Source organism: Oryx dammah, unplaced genomic scaffold (assembly GCF_014754425.2).
Source record: "Oryx dammah isolate SB20612 unplaced genomic scaffold, SCBI_Odam_1.1 HiC_scaffold_24, whole genome shotgun sequence".
Lineage (NCBI taxonomy): Eukaryota > Metazoa > Chordata > Mammalia > Artiodactyla > Bovidae > Oryx > Oryx dammah.
The window spans coordinates 5,141,576-5,154,454 of NW_024070208.1; positions in this window are offsets into that span (position 1 = coordinate 5,141,576).

The window sequence follows — 12,879 nt, forward strand, 5'->3', positions numbered from 1 at the left end:
CTTAAGGTTAGCCAAAACAAAAGAAGGAAAGCTTTGTTTTTCTAAAGTGGCAGTGTAAAAAATTTATACATACAGCCTTTTGTGGCTAGACATTTATACACATATCATTTTAATTATATGGAATGATACAAAAGTGAAGTGAAAGTTGCTCAGTGTTGTCTGACTGCAACTTTCATGGAAAGTCTTGGAATATACAGTCCATGGAATTCTCCAGGCCAGAATACTGGACTGGGGAGCCTTTCCCTTATTTCAGAGGATCTTCCTGACTCAGGAACTAAACCAGGGTCTCCTGCATTGCAAGCTGATTCTTTACCAACTGAGCTATCAGGGAAGCCAAAATAATATAAAATAAGTTTGCTTATGTACACCTAAAAAAAAATTCAATTCAAAGATAGAAACACCAACATTACACTACAAGAGAACTAGTCACACTTTATACTGTGTACATAAAACAGATCCATTTCCATCACTGGATATAATCTGTTTTGGATTTTGACATTTTCTATATCCTTATTACAAAAATGGCTCAAGATGTGCCAGAAAAGTAGTCACCTTAGTACTAGGAAAAAAAAAAAAAAACCTTAATATTTAATGTTCCATCTAATCTAAACTCTTTTTTAGCAAGCAAGATATATATTTTTTAAAAATAGCCTTAGATCAAGAAAGGATCAATACAAAGCCTAGTATTTATTTAAGATAGAAGTTCATTTTAATGTTGAATTAACAATATTTTATGCTGAGTTGAGTTGAATGCAGGGAATTCCTTTGTGGTGCATTTTCCTTAATTTTAATTGCCCAATTAGCTGGGGCTGTCTTGTTCATGGTTAACAGGAGCAAGCCAGATCACTTTAGTAAACAGCTCAGTGGTTAGGTCTGGCAGTTTACTCATGTGTAACAAGAAAGCAAATTACCTTGCAGTCTTCAGAAGCAATATCATAGAGGAAATAATATCTAAAAATCTAAAAGCAATGAATATAATGAATATAAAAGATTGAGGTTAAGGCTGCATTATTATTTTACTCATTATTTTGCTTTATTTTCTCAAAGAATGTTACGAAAGAATACACCTCATCTTTATAGGTCACTTAGATGAGAAGTTCTGCAAAAATTGCCACCTCCTATGAAATATAGTGTCATCATACATAAACATTTTTAAACTTTATGAATTTCTCAAGGCAACAGAGAAACTAAGCCTTCTAGGACTGCCCCAACTGGGGTGGCTTTTATGCACACTGCAAAGGGACTCATGCATGGCCATGTATTAATTGATAGTTACTGCAGAAACTTTCTCATAGAAGAAACATCACTTGCATAAACAGATTGCATTGAAACAACTTTGGTTGTTTTAACAAACTATGATATCACATCCTTTTTTACAAGTGTGTATTAAAATAAGTAGAGATATTTGCCTTATGGGGCTACAGTGAAAATGTTTCTATCAGATTTTGCAATATTCCTAAATTTTATATGTGTCCTGGAAGACTGAAAATGAAGGCAAAAAAAAAATTAAAGAAAAGAAAATGCAAACACATCATATTAAAAACTGGGAAAGTATACACTTTTTCTTAAGTTGAACTTAATCATAACGAATCAAAAACTATGAAGTACAGCAGGTATTTAGTATAATTTTGCTTAATGACTGATTAAGTGGATAATGTTTTTACTAGTTCAGTTTGAAAGTTCAGATAGAAATAAGAAAGAGATAATGTAAAGTTTTTTGTTTGTTTGTTTGTTTTTAAAATTAATGTACTGCACCAGAACATAAAGACATGGGGTCAATGCTCATACTACCAACACTAAAGGCAAAATAAAATAGTATCAGGGAAAGAAAAATTCATGTAAAATCTATGAATATATACATGATTTTGAAACTTGAAGTGTAAAAGAAAATATGATAAGAAAAGGAAAGGTGTCAAATGAAAAGAAGATTGCAGAAGACATTAAGACAAACAATAAGACATTTTTCAAGCATGGAAAGAACAAAAGGTCAGTAACAGAGAGAGTGGAGTTTCTTACAGATGGCCAGAGCAATTTACTGACTGAAAAGAAAGGCATTGCTAAAACAAAAATCAAATGAGTTCATTGCCTTCCTATTCTCAGAGAGGGCTTGAGGAACAGAATCAGAAATAGACATAAATCTCAGGGGAATAAGGAAAAAAAATACCAAAGGAGGACTGCCCTGAAACAAGTACTTAAAAATAAAATTAGTTATTTTTTACAAGAAATGAAAATTGCCTGTATCCTTAACAAAACTATAAAGAGTTTTGGAAGTAAAAGTATAGCATAATCCCACTAGCTTCTTTTCCAAATTTGTGAGGTGACTAAAATTAGGACAATATGGGGCAAATAGGATCTCCAATTTGAATTAATTTCCCAGTAAGAAAAACAGCATTTGGAACAATTAGTAGTAGTTTTAAGGGGTCCTCAAATCTATATCAACTGCAGTGAAGAGAAGGTCATCAGATAATTAGGGTTGGGTTTACCATCATTTCTGTTATACAGCAAAAGTAGCACCTGTAAAAAATAGTCTGTCTCAGTAGAAATGGCTAAACTAAATAGAAAATTCAACTTAAAATAATTATAAAGCATCACAACACTTTCATTAAGAGAAAAAATGCTAGAAAAATTTCACCTTGTTAGATCAGGACCCTGGTTCCTACTGCTCAACCTCTTGAATCACTAAGCTGATAATTTAAATGTACAAATAGCCCTTGAGTTAAATAGTGAGAAGTGGCTTTCTAGCACATCCAGGAATAAAGTTAATGAGCAAAAATGAATTTCATTAGTACTCATTTACAATCAGTTAGCATAAAGTAGAGACTGGTGGAGGTATGCCTTATAAGAACATAATCAAAAGAGGAAGGATTGTTTAAAGTGTAGAAGAAAGACACATATGAAGAAGATATATGGCAAGAAAAATATTTTAGATACTGCTAAATGCTACACCATCTGACTTATGCTTTTTTGTGATGGATATAGCTATGAAGGGAGAAGGCAATGGCAACCCACTCTAGTATTCTTACCTGGAGAATTCCAGGGACAGGAGAGCCTGGCGGGCTGCCATTGATGGGGCCACACAGAGTTAGACAAGACTGAAGTGACTTAGCAGCAGCAGCAGCATAGCTAAGAAGAGGACCAAAATATTTTCCTTCCAGTCTGTAACTTTGGGTCATGTATACGTACATATATGCTGGCATGATGGGCTGGTTAATTTTATGTGTCAACTTGTCTGGGCTTGGATGTTTCTGTGAAGGGTTTTGGATGATATTAACATTTATATTAGTGAACTTGGGTAAAGCAGATTACTTTCCATCATGTAACTGAGCCTTATCCAATCAGTTGAAGGCGTTAGTGGAACAAGGACTGACCTTTCCTGAGCAAGAAAGAATTCTGTCAGCAGATTGACTGTGGACTTGAGCGAGTCTCCAGTCTGCCAGCCTAGTGCATCTGTTTTGAATGCAGCAAGCCTCTGCAACAACATGAGCCATTTCCTTAAAATGAATCTCTCAATATATAGAGAGTACATAAACATATACATAATTAGTAGATAGAGAGATGATAGAAGATAATGGGTGAATGATGATAGGTAGGCAGATAGATATCCTATTGGCTCTATTATGCTGTAGAACTCTCCTAATATATTAAAATAGATGACAAGATTAAACAAGTGAAACATTACAATTGCACTGTATATTAGTATGAATTTTAAATCCCTTTAAATAACCTGGTGTCATGCACAGCTGAGGTCCAAATGTGAGTCATGATGATGGGACTTAAGTGAGTTACTCCATTAACTCCTTTATGTTGAAATCCATTTCAGTTACCTCTTGGTTTAGGAATGAAATTCTTTCCAAAAGTCCAGGCAACTTGAAACCTCTTAAAACCCTCGTCAAGTAAGGTTTTAAAAGAAAGTGTATCCTAGAGAGAAACCAGAGTCAATTTCAAAGAGTGATGAGGATTGCAAGTGAGGAACAAAAGGGATCACACAAAGTGAAAAAATGAAGCGTCCACAACGTGACCAAGTAAGAAGGATTAGCTCTTTGTTCTTTGGACAGTAAGCTCCAAACCAAATTGATTAATGTAGCTCAACAATTTAGTCTTAAAATGATCCAAAATCAGGTATTTCTCCAAAAGGTTGAAAAATAGCTGAAATAGATACTTGGGGTTCTTCTAGAACAATGATTCTGAAATAGCAAAGTGTACAAGATTTACTTTAGTGAGGCTTTAAGTTAGTAGATTTTAACAGGTCTAAACTGGCAGAATTGCACTCATCTCACACATTAGTAAAGTAATGCTCAAAATTCTCCAAGCCAGGCTTCAGCAATACATGAAATTCTAGATGTTCAAGCTGGTTTTAGAAAAGGCAGCGGAACCAGAGATCAAACTGCCTACATCCGCTGGATCATCGAAAAAGCAAGAGAGTTCCAGAAAAACATCTATTTCTGCTTTATTGACTATGCCAAAGCCTTTGACTGTGTGGATCACAATGAACTGTGGAAAATTCTGAAAGAGATGGGAATATCAGACCACCTGACCTGCCTCTTGAGAAACCTGTATGCAGGTCAGGAAGCAACAGTTAGAACTGGACATGGAAAAACAGACTAGTTCCAAATAGGAAAAGGAGTACATCAAGGCTGTATATTGTCACCCTGCTTGTTTAACTTATATGCAGAGTACATCATGAGAAAAGCTGTGCTGGAAGAAGCATAAGCTGGAATCAAGATTGCCAGGAGAAACATCAATAACCACAGATATGCAGATGACACCACCCTTATGGCAGAAAGTGAAGAAAACTAAAGAGTCTCTTGATGAAAGTGAAAGAGGAGAGTGAAAAAGTTGGCCTAAATCTCAACATTCAGAAAACTAAGATCATGGCATCTGGTCCCATCACTTCATGGCAGAAACTCCAATACTTTGGCACCTCATGCGAAGAGTTGACTCATTGGAAAAGACTCTGATGTTGGGAGGGATTGGGGGCAGGAGGAGAAGGGGACGACAGAGGATGAGATGGCTGGATGGCATCACTGACTCAATGGACCTGAGTCTGAGTGAACTCCGGGAGTTGGTGATGGACAGGGAGGCCTGGCGTGCTGCAATTCATGGAGTCACAAAGAGTCAGACACAACTGAGCAACTGAACTGAACTGAACTGAAATGAAACTTGCAGAATAAAAAAAATGGAGAAATTTTGGCAATTGGTTTTTAATAGTATTTCTTTCCAATATAGAAAAAGCTACTTGAAGAAATTGGATTACTAATATAGGTAAATTTTTAAAAAATGAAATAAAAAAAGAAAAAATGCTAAAGAATAGAAGATATACAAACAGCATGTAAAGGTGATATTAAAACTAAAAGATGAAAGAGAATAATTCTGAAATCTTAGACTTAAAAAAAGAAAGAAAAGTCAAAAAAGAAAGGAACAGGCATAAGCAATTTCCTTCAATCATGAAGTGGAGAAAAGGTAACAGGATGGTGACTGCAGCCATGAAATTGAAAGACGCTTACTCCTTGGAAGGAAAGTTATGACCAACCTAGATAGCATATTCAAAAGCAGAGACATTACTTTGCCAACTAAGGTCCGTCTAGTCAAGGCTATGGTTTTTCCAGTAGTCATGTATGGATGTGAGAGTTGGACTGTGAAGAAGGCTGAGCACTGAAGAATTGATGCCTTTGAACTGTGGTGTTGGAGAAGACTCTTGAGAGTCCCTTGGACTGCAAGGAGATCCCACCAGTCCATTCTGAAAGAGATCAGCCCTGGGATTTCTTTGGAAGGACTGATGCTGAAGCTGAAACTCCAGTACTTTGGCCACCTCATGCGAAGAGTTGACTCATTGGAAAAGACTCTGATGCTGGGAGAGATTGGAGGCAGGAGGAGAAGGGGACAACAGAGGATGAGATGGCTGGATGGCATCACGGACTCAATGGACGTGAGTCTGAGTGAACTCCAGGTGATGGTGATGGACAGGGAGGCCTGGCGTGCTGCGATTCATGGGGTCGCAAAGAGTCAGACACGACTGAGAGACTGAACTGAACTGAACTGAACCGAATCATAATATCCACAATGGACTATAATGTGAGGGAAAAAAAAATTTTGATACATGTCATGTTATTTCAACTGTTATTTATTACAAGTAGCTAGTATTACCCTAACTAACAAAAGCAGTAAATAAACAGTAAAATACTGAAGAAAATCAAATTAGTGATAACCATACATGATATGGTATTTTCTGTTCTTTCTGTTTACAATAAAGCAAACAAAATTTTAGTTTTAAATAAAGTTAATGATAACATAAATTTGTAATTAAAGTATTCATGAAACAATTATATAATTATATATAATATTTTGCATTTCAAAATGTATGTTATAGTCTAAGTTGTATTTATTAAAAATAACTGCCTTAGCAGTATTTCAATGTTCAGATAAAACAGGTATAAAGTTATCATTTAACTCTAAAGTAAGAAAAACTAGCAAACCAAGTTTAAGAATAGAAAGGGAAAGAATAATAACAATTAGTGTAGAGATTAATAAATTTTCAACTTAAATATACCTGAAGTACATCCTTGAGTAGGAACTTTTATATTAAAATATGATCAGAATTATAATTAGATAAGGGGAAAAATGTATATACAAATAAAGATAAGGAAGCATATATTAAAAATGGTTACATATTACATGGTAAATTTAAGCTAACACATTTAAAATTTGTAATATTAAAAATTAATTTAGACATTTACAAAAAAATCTATAAAACTGAAAAGAGATCATCACCCATGAAAATATCAAAATGCTAGAAAATTTTTTAAAAGAAGCAGAATCAATGGAGTTTTAAATGAATAAACATTTTCTTGACTGTATTTCTTATTTTCTTTACCTCACTCAAAGAAAACAAAGGCCATAAAGTTTTCAATAAATAGGTAAAAACAGTGCAAAAGAATACAGAAAAATCTCATTCAGCTTACAGATATTCTAAATAAACTACAACTGAAATCACCCAAAGACACAAACCATGATCACATATAATTTATTCCATGTTTAATTTTATTCCAGAAAAGACATTAGTATAATTCACCATGCTAGTGGGTTAAAGGTGGAGAAACTGTAGGTCCTAAGAAATGTCAAAAATGCATCTGATAAATTTCAAAATCCATTTCCTTTTTTTTTTTTTTTTTTTTTACTTTACACTACTGTATTGGTTTTGCCATACATCAACATGAATCTGCCACGGGTGTACATAAGTTCCCACTCCTGAACCCCCCTCCCACCTCCTTCCCTATACCATCCCTCTTCCAAATTATCCCACCCTCTCCCTCTCCCGCAGAGTCAAAAAGTCTTCTGTACATCTGCATCTCCTTTGCTGTCTCACATACAGGGTTATTGTTACCATCTTTCTAAATTCCATATACATGTGTTACTATACTGTATTGCTGTTTTTCTTTCTGGCTTACTTCACTCTGTATAATCGGCTCCAGTTTCATCCACCCCATTAGAACTGATTCAAATGTATTCTTTTTAATGGCTGAGTAATACTCCATTGTGTATATGTACCATAGCTTTCTTATCCATTTATCTGTTGATGGACATCTAGGTTGCTTCCATGTCCTGGCCATTTCCATTTAAAATTGCAATAATGAGTAGAAAATAATTTTAAATGTTGATAGTAAACTAGATGTTAATATTTTGGAAAAAAGCCAGCAACAGAAATAACAGAGACAAAGAAGGAGGCACTTTAGCTTAGGGTGAAGGTCCACTTGGTGTGAAGTCTCACTACCACGGTCTCTAGTCAATGACCCTATTGAGTCAATTTGACAATTATAATATTCTGGAGCTGAGATATGTTTACAAATATTTTCTATTTTTCCTGAACCTCTTTTCAATTTCTTTAGATAAAGATTTTACATATGTTATATGTATATATATATATATATATATATATAGAGAGAGAGAGAGAGAGAGAGAGAGGAAAATAAACCACAGGAAAATGTCTGTAGCATATTTGCGAAGTAAAAGAGTATACTGTAAAGACTGTATATTGTCACTATGTTTATTTAACTTATATGCAGAGTACATCACGCAAAATGCTAGGCTGGATGAATCACAAGCTGGAATCAAGATTGCAGGGAGAAATATCAAAATATCAGATACACAGATGATACCACCGTAATGGCAGAAATTGAAGAGGAACTAAAGAGCCTCTTGATGAAGGTGAAAGAGGAGAGTGAAAAAGCTGACTTAAAACTCAACATCCATAAAAGTAAGATCATGGCATCTGGTCCCATGGTTTCATGGCAAATAAGTGCAGAAAAAGTGGAAACAGTGGCAGATTTTGTTTTCCTGGGCACCAAATCACTGTGGATGGTGACTGCAGCCATGAAATTGAAAGACACTTGCTCCTTGGAAGGAAAGCTATGACAAACTTTAGTCAGTTCAGTCATTCAGTCGTGTCCGATTCTTTGCAACCCTGTGGACTGCAACATGCTGGGCTTCCCTGTCCATCACCAACTCCAGAAGCTTGCTCAGGCTCATGACCATCAAGTCGTTGATGCCATCCAACCACCTTATCTTCTGCCGCCCCCTTCTCCTCCTGCCTTCAATCTTTCCCAGCATCAGGGTCCTTTCTAATGAGTCAATTCTTTGCCTCAGGTGGCCAAAGTATTGGAGTTTCAGTTTCAGCATTAGTCCTTCCAATGAATATTCAGGACTGATATCCTTGAAAACTGACTGGTTTGATCTCCTTGCAGTCCAACAGACTCTCAAGCATCTTCTCCAACACCACAGTTCGAAAACATCAATTCTTCAGCACTCAACTTTTTTTTTTTATGGTCAAACTTTCAAATAAACCTAGTCAGTGTATTAAAAAGCAGAGACATCACTTTTCTGACAAAGGTTAGTATAGTCAAATGGTGATAACTGTACCATAAAGAAGACTCAGAGCCAAAAATTTGATGCATTCAAATTGTGGTGCTGGAGAAGATGGTTGAGCTTTCCTTGGACAGCAAGGAGATCAAGCCAGTTAATCATAAAGGAAATCAATCCTGAGTATTCTTTAGAAGGACTGACGCTGAATCTGAAGCTCCAATACTTTGGACAGGGAAACCTGAAATGCTGGGGTCCATGGGGTTGTGAAGAGTCGCACATGACTTGGCAACAGAACAGCAGTGACATATTTAGGTATGTATATACACAGAGAAAGAAATATGAGAGAAATGAAGACTAAATACGATTGAGAAAAAATGTCTGAAAATTATGCTAAAATTTTAATACTGACCTATATTGCTTATTGTAATTTAGGGGGACATTCTTTATACTTTATACAGTTTCTGGTTAAAATAAACATAATTTTCTTTATAACTAGAAAAGCAATTGAAGCTGATTTAAGTAGAATAAATAACCTTTGAGACAGCAATTACTTCTTTGATATTAGACTCTAGTGAAATATTTTCAAGGAAGATTAAATCTACATTCAAAAACATGTTCATTAAAACATTATTGAAACAAAGGAAAGATTGGAATTAATTTTGAGGTGTTGACCATGTAATTGTCAGCATATGATAACATGGGCAAAGATGATTTTTCCACAGCATATTATGGTCAAAAGAGGGTGTAGATAGGTAGAAGACTTGATTTCGTACACAAAACCCACCAGCAATGTAAACGTGGATATTGAGTTTTCTCCATCCCAGACACAATGGCTTAATTTGGACAATTGTATAAGGCAAAGTTTTCTCAACATTGTAGCATCTTTCTGGTTCAGAACATTTTCATTTTGTTCCTAAAATTTAGAAGTTTCACCAGGAAATACAGAAGTGAAAATGAGACCTCATCTAAGTCTTACATTCATAGATAAAACAGGAACTAAAATCCTTTGCATAGTTGATCCATTACCTAATCAAAGAAACTGAAACAAGTTTAAAAGAAAAGAAACATGTTCCACCTTGGGGAAATGTCCAAAACTGGAGAAGAAACATGTAGGAATGCCACAGACACAAGCCTGGCACCAACAGTAGGGAGGTTCACTAGACCATTTTCCTCTCAGCCAAACTCAGTTCGGAAATTTTAAATTTAATTAGACTACTCCTCCTTTAAGTCCCCACTCCTTATAATTTATAATCATTAATTAAGTAGAAGTCCATCTCTGGAAAAAATGAAGGATAGAAACATTGTCAGTTTCTGAAGACATGAGGTGAATTTGCAAATTTCCAGCCTCAGTTTCTTCTTCTCCAGAGTGGGATGACAGTAGTCCTTATACATTTTGTTTTATGGGAGTTATAATTTATACAGACTATAACAGCCTAACACTGTGTCTGACACATAGTGGTTTCCACAATTTTTTTTTTAATTAATGTTAACCTATGTGCACTGTCACAATCAAGGCCAATTTCATGGGTAGGCAATCTGTGCAGTCACACAGAAAACCACAGTCAGAAAACTCCCATACTTGAATTCATGCTTTTGCTGTTACCAACTTGAAATTCCTAACAATTTTTTAACAAGAGGCTTCAAATTTTTACTTTGCATTTGGTCTCCCCAGTTATATAGCTGGTATTGGTTAAGAAAAGAGAGCCCCTATTATACAGAGTAAAATAAGTCAGAAGGAGAAAAACAAATATATATGGAAGCATATCTATGGAATCCAGAAAGATGGCACTGATAAATCTATTTGCAGGGCAGCAACGGAGACACAGACTTAGAGAACTGACATGCAGACCCAGTGAGGGAAGGAGAGGGTAAGCCAAATTGAGACAGTAGCATTGAAACACTTGCACTGCCATGTATGAGATAGATAGCCAGTGGGAATTTGCTGCATGACACAGGAAGCTCAAAACCCCTGCTCTGTGACCACCTAAGGAGTGGGATGGAGGGAGGTTGAGGAAGGAGGGGACATAGGTACATCCACGACTGATTCATGGTGATATATGGCAGAAACCAACACAATATTGTAAAGCAATTATCCTCCTATTAAAAAAATATTTTAAAAAAACAGTAAATAAAATCATGCATATCACAACAACAACAAAAAGAATCATTTGACTTTATCAATGCAATTTAATTACTTTGACTACTCATAGTACTAGTTTATGGATTCTCATTCTTCTGTACTCCATGGCTGTTAATGAAACTTATGGCTGCTCTTTTTATTACATAATCTCTCTAGGGTAAGGAAGCATATGATACATATAGGATGCCTTATGGATCCAATCTGATTTCAAAAAAGCACAGTCTTCATTTTGATCAAAATGATTTAAAATGCTGAGGATTTATGGCAATTTTTGAGAAAGACAATTTATAATTTATTACATGGAGTGATGTATGTTGAAAGCACCTTGTAATCCACACAGTGTTATGCTAAAAATACTTCAGTTACTTAATTAGCCACAACATAAAAAAGATTTATGCAATTTCAGGTGGCAAAACAGCAAACTTGCAAATTAGACATTATAGGAAGTCACAATTGTAGAGGCTTCTGCAAAGTCATCAAACTGGATTCTAATTAGTAGCAGAGTCCACTTTCATCACTTGAAAATATCTACTCCTGTATGTGTGTTTTTATAGAACCCACTTTGTTAAAAGCAGAATTCAGTAAAGGGCAGAACCTCTTATCTGCCTCATTTAAGTTGTAAAGGATCAAGATCAGATTTTTGAATTGGATCTGACAAGAAATTGATGGCAAGTGCAGAAGAGAAGCGTATTTAGTTCTGTTAGAAATCCATAGTGAATGATTTTTAAGGGGCTTCTTTCTAGGTCAGCACTTTCAGTTTTTCAAAGTTCCAGTTAAAATGTGCTGCTAACATTAAGATACTAAATGGTATTAATCTTAACATTTTTCGAATATATTCCATATTTCACAGCTGTGAGTTAATGTCTATATCCCAAAAACTTTTTTCAATTCCTCAATGTATATAAATTATAAACAAATGTGATGATATCTGAACAAATAACCTGAGTGACAATAATTCTTCTGGCAATTCCCAGAAATAATCAGCTACTGAAATGAAGTAACAGCTGTTCACTAGCACTGTCATAAAACGTGCTACTCTTTAAAAAGAAGATAATAGATAGATAAAAACACTACTACACATCTTGAAGCATTTTTTGCCTAGCATGTTTCAGACAAGTAGCAGGAATATTAAAACATTTATGAAGTGATCTTTCAATCCATGCCTACAGAAGCAATCTGAATGGGTTAACCAATGGGATATATGAAGAGGAGTAGAATGCCCGATGTTTACACCTTACATGTGTAGGCTGCATTGCTTTAGTTGTGTCTGACTCTTTGTGACCCTATGGACTATAGCCTGCAAGGTTCCTCTGTCCATGATTCTCAAAGCAAGAAGTCTGGAGTGGGTTGCCATGCCATCCTCCAGAGGATCTTCCCAACCCAGGGATTGAACCCGAGTCTGTTGAGTCTCCTGCATTGGCAGGAAAGGGATTTACCACTAGCACCACTAGGAAGCCGCTTACACCTTACAACTAACTCATAACAGATGTTTCTGTATGAAAATTGGCAATTGGGATTGATCCCATTTTTAACATTTATCATATGATTGCTATATGCAAATTGCAGTGAAATGCAGTATGAAGATTAGAGTGCTGAGAACAAAATATGAATGAGACATATAAATTATGGAAAGGTTTTTTTAAAATAAGGCAATATTAAACAGAAAAATAACTCAAAATTTGTTGTTGTTGTTGTTCAGTTGCTCAGTCATGTCTAACACTTTGCGACCCCATGGGCTGCAGCACGCCAGGCTTGCCTGTCCTTCACTATCTCCCAGAGTTTGCTCAAATTCATGTCCATTGAATCAGTGATACATTCAACCATCTCATCCTCTGTCATCCCCTTCTCCTCCTGCTTTCAATCTTTCCCAGCATCAGGTTATT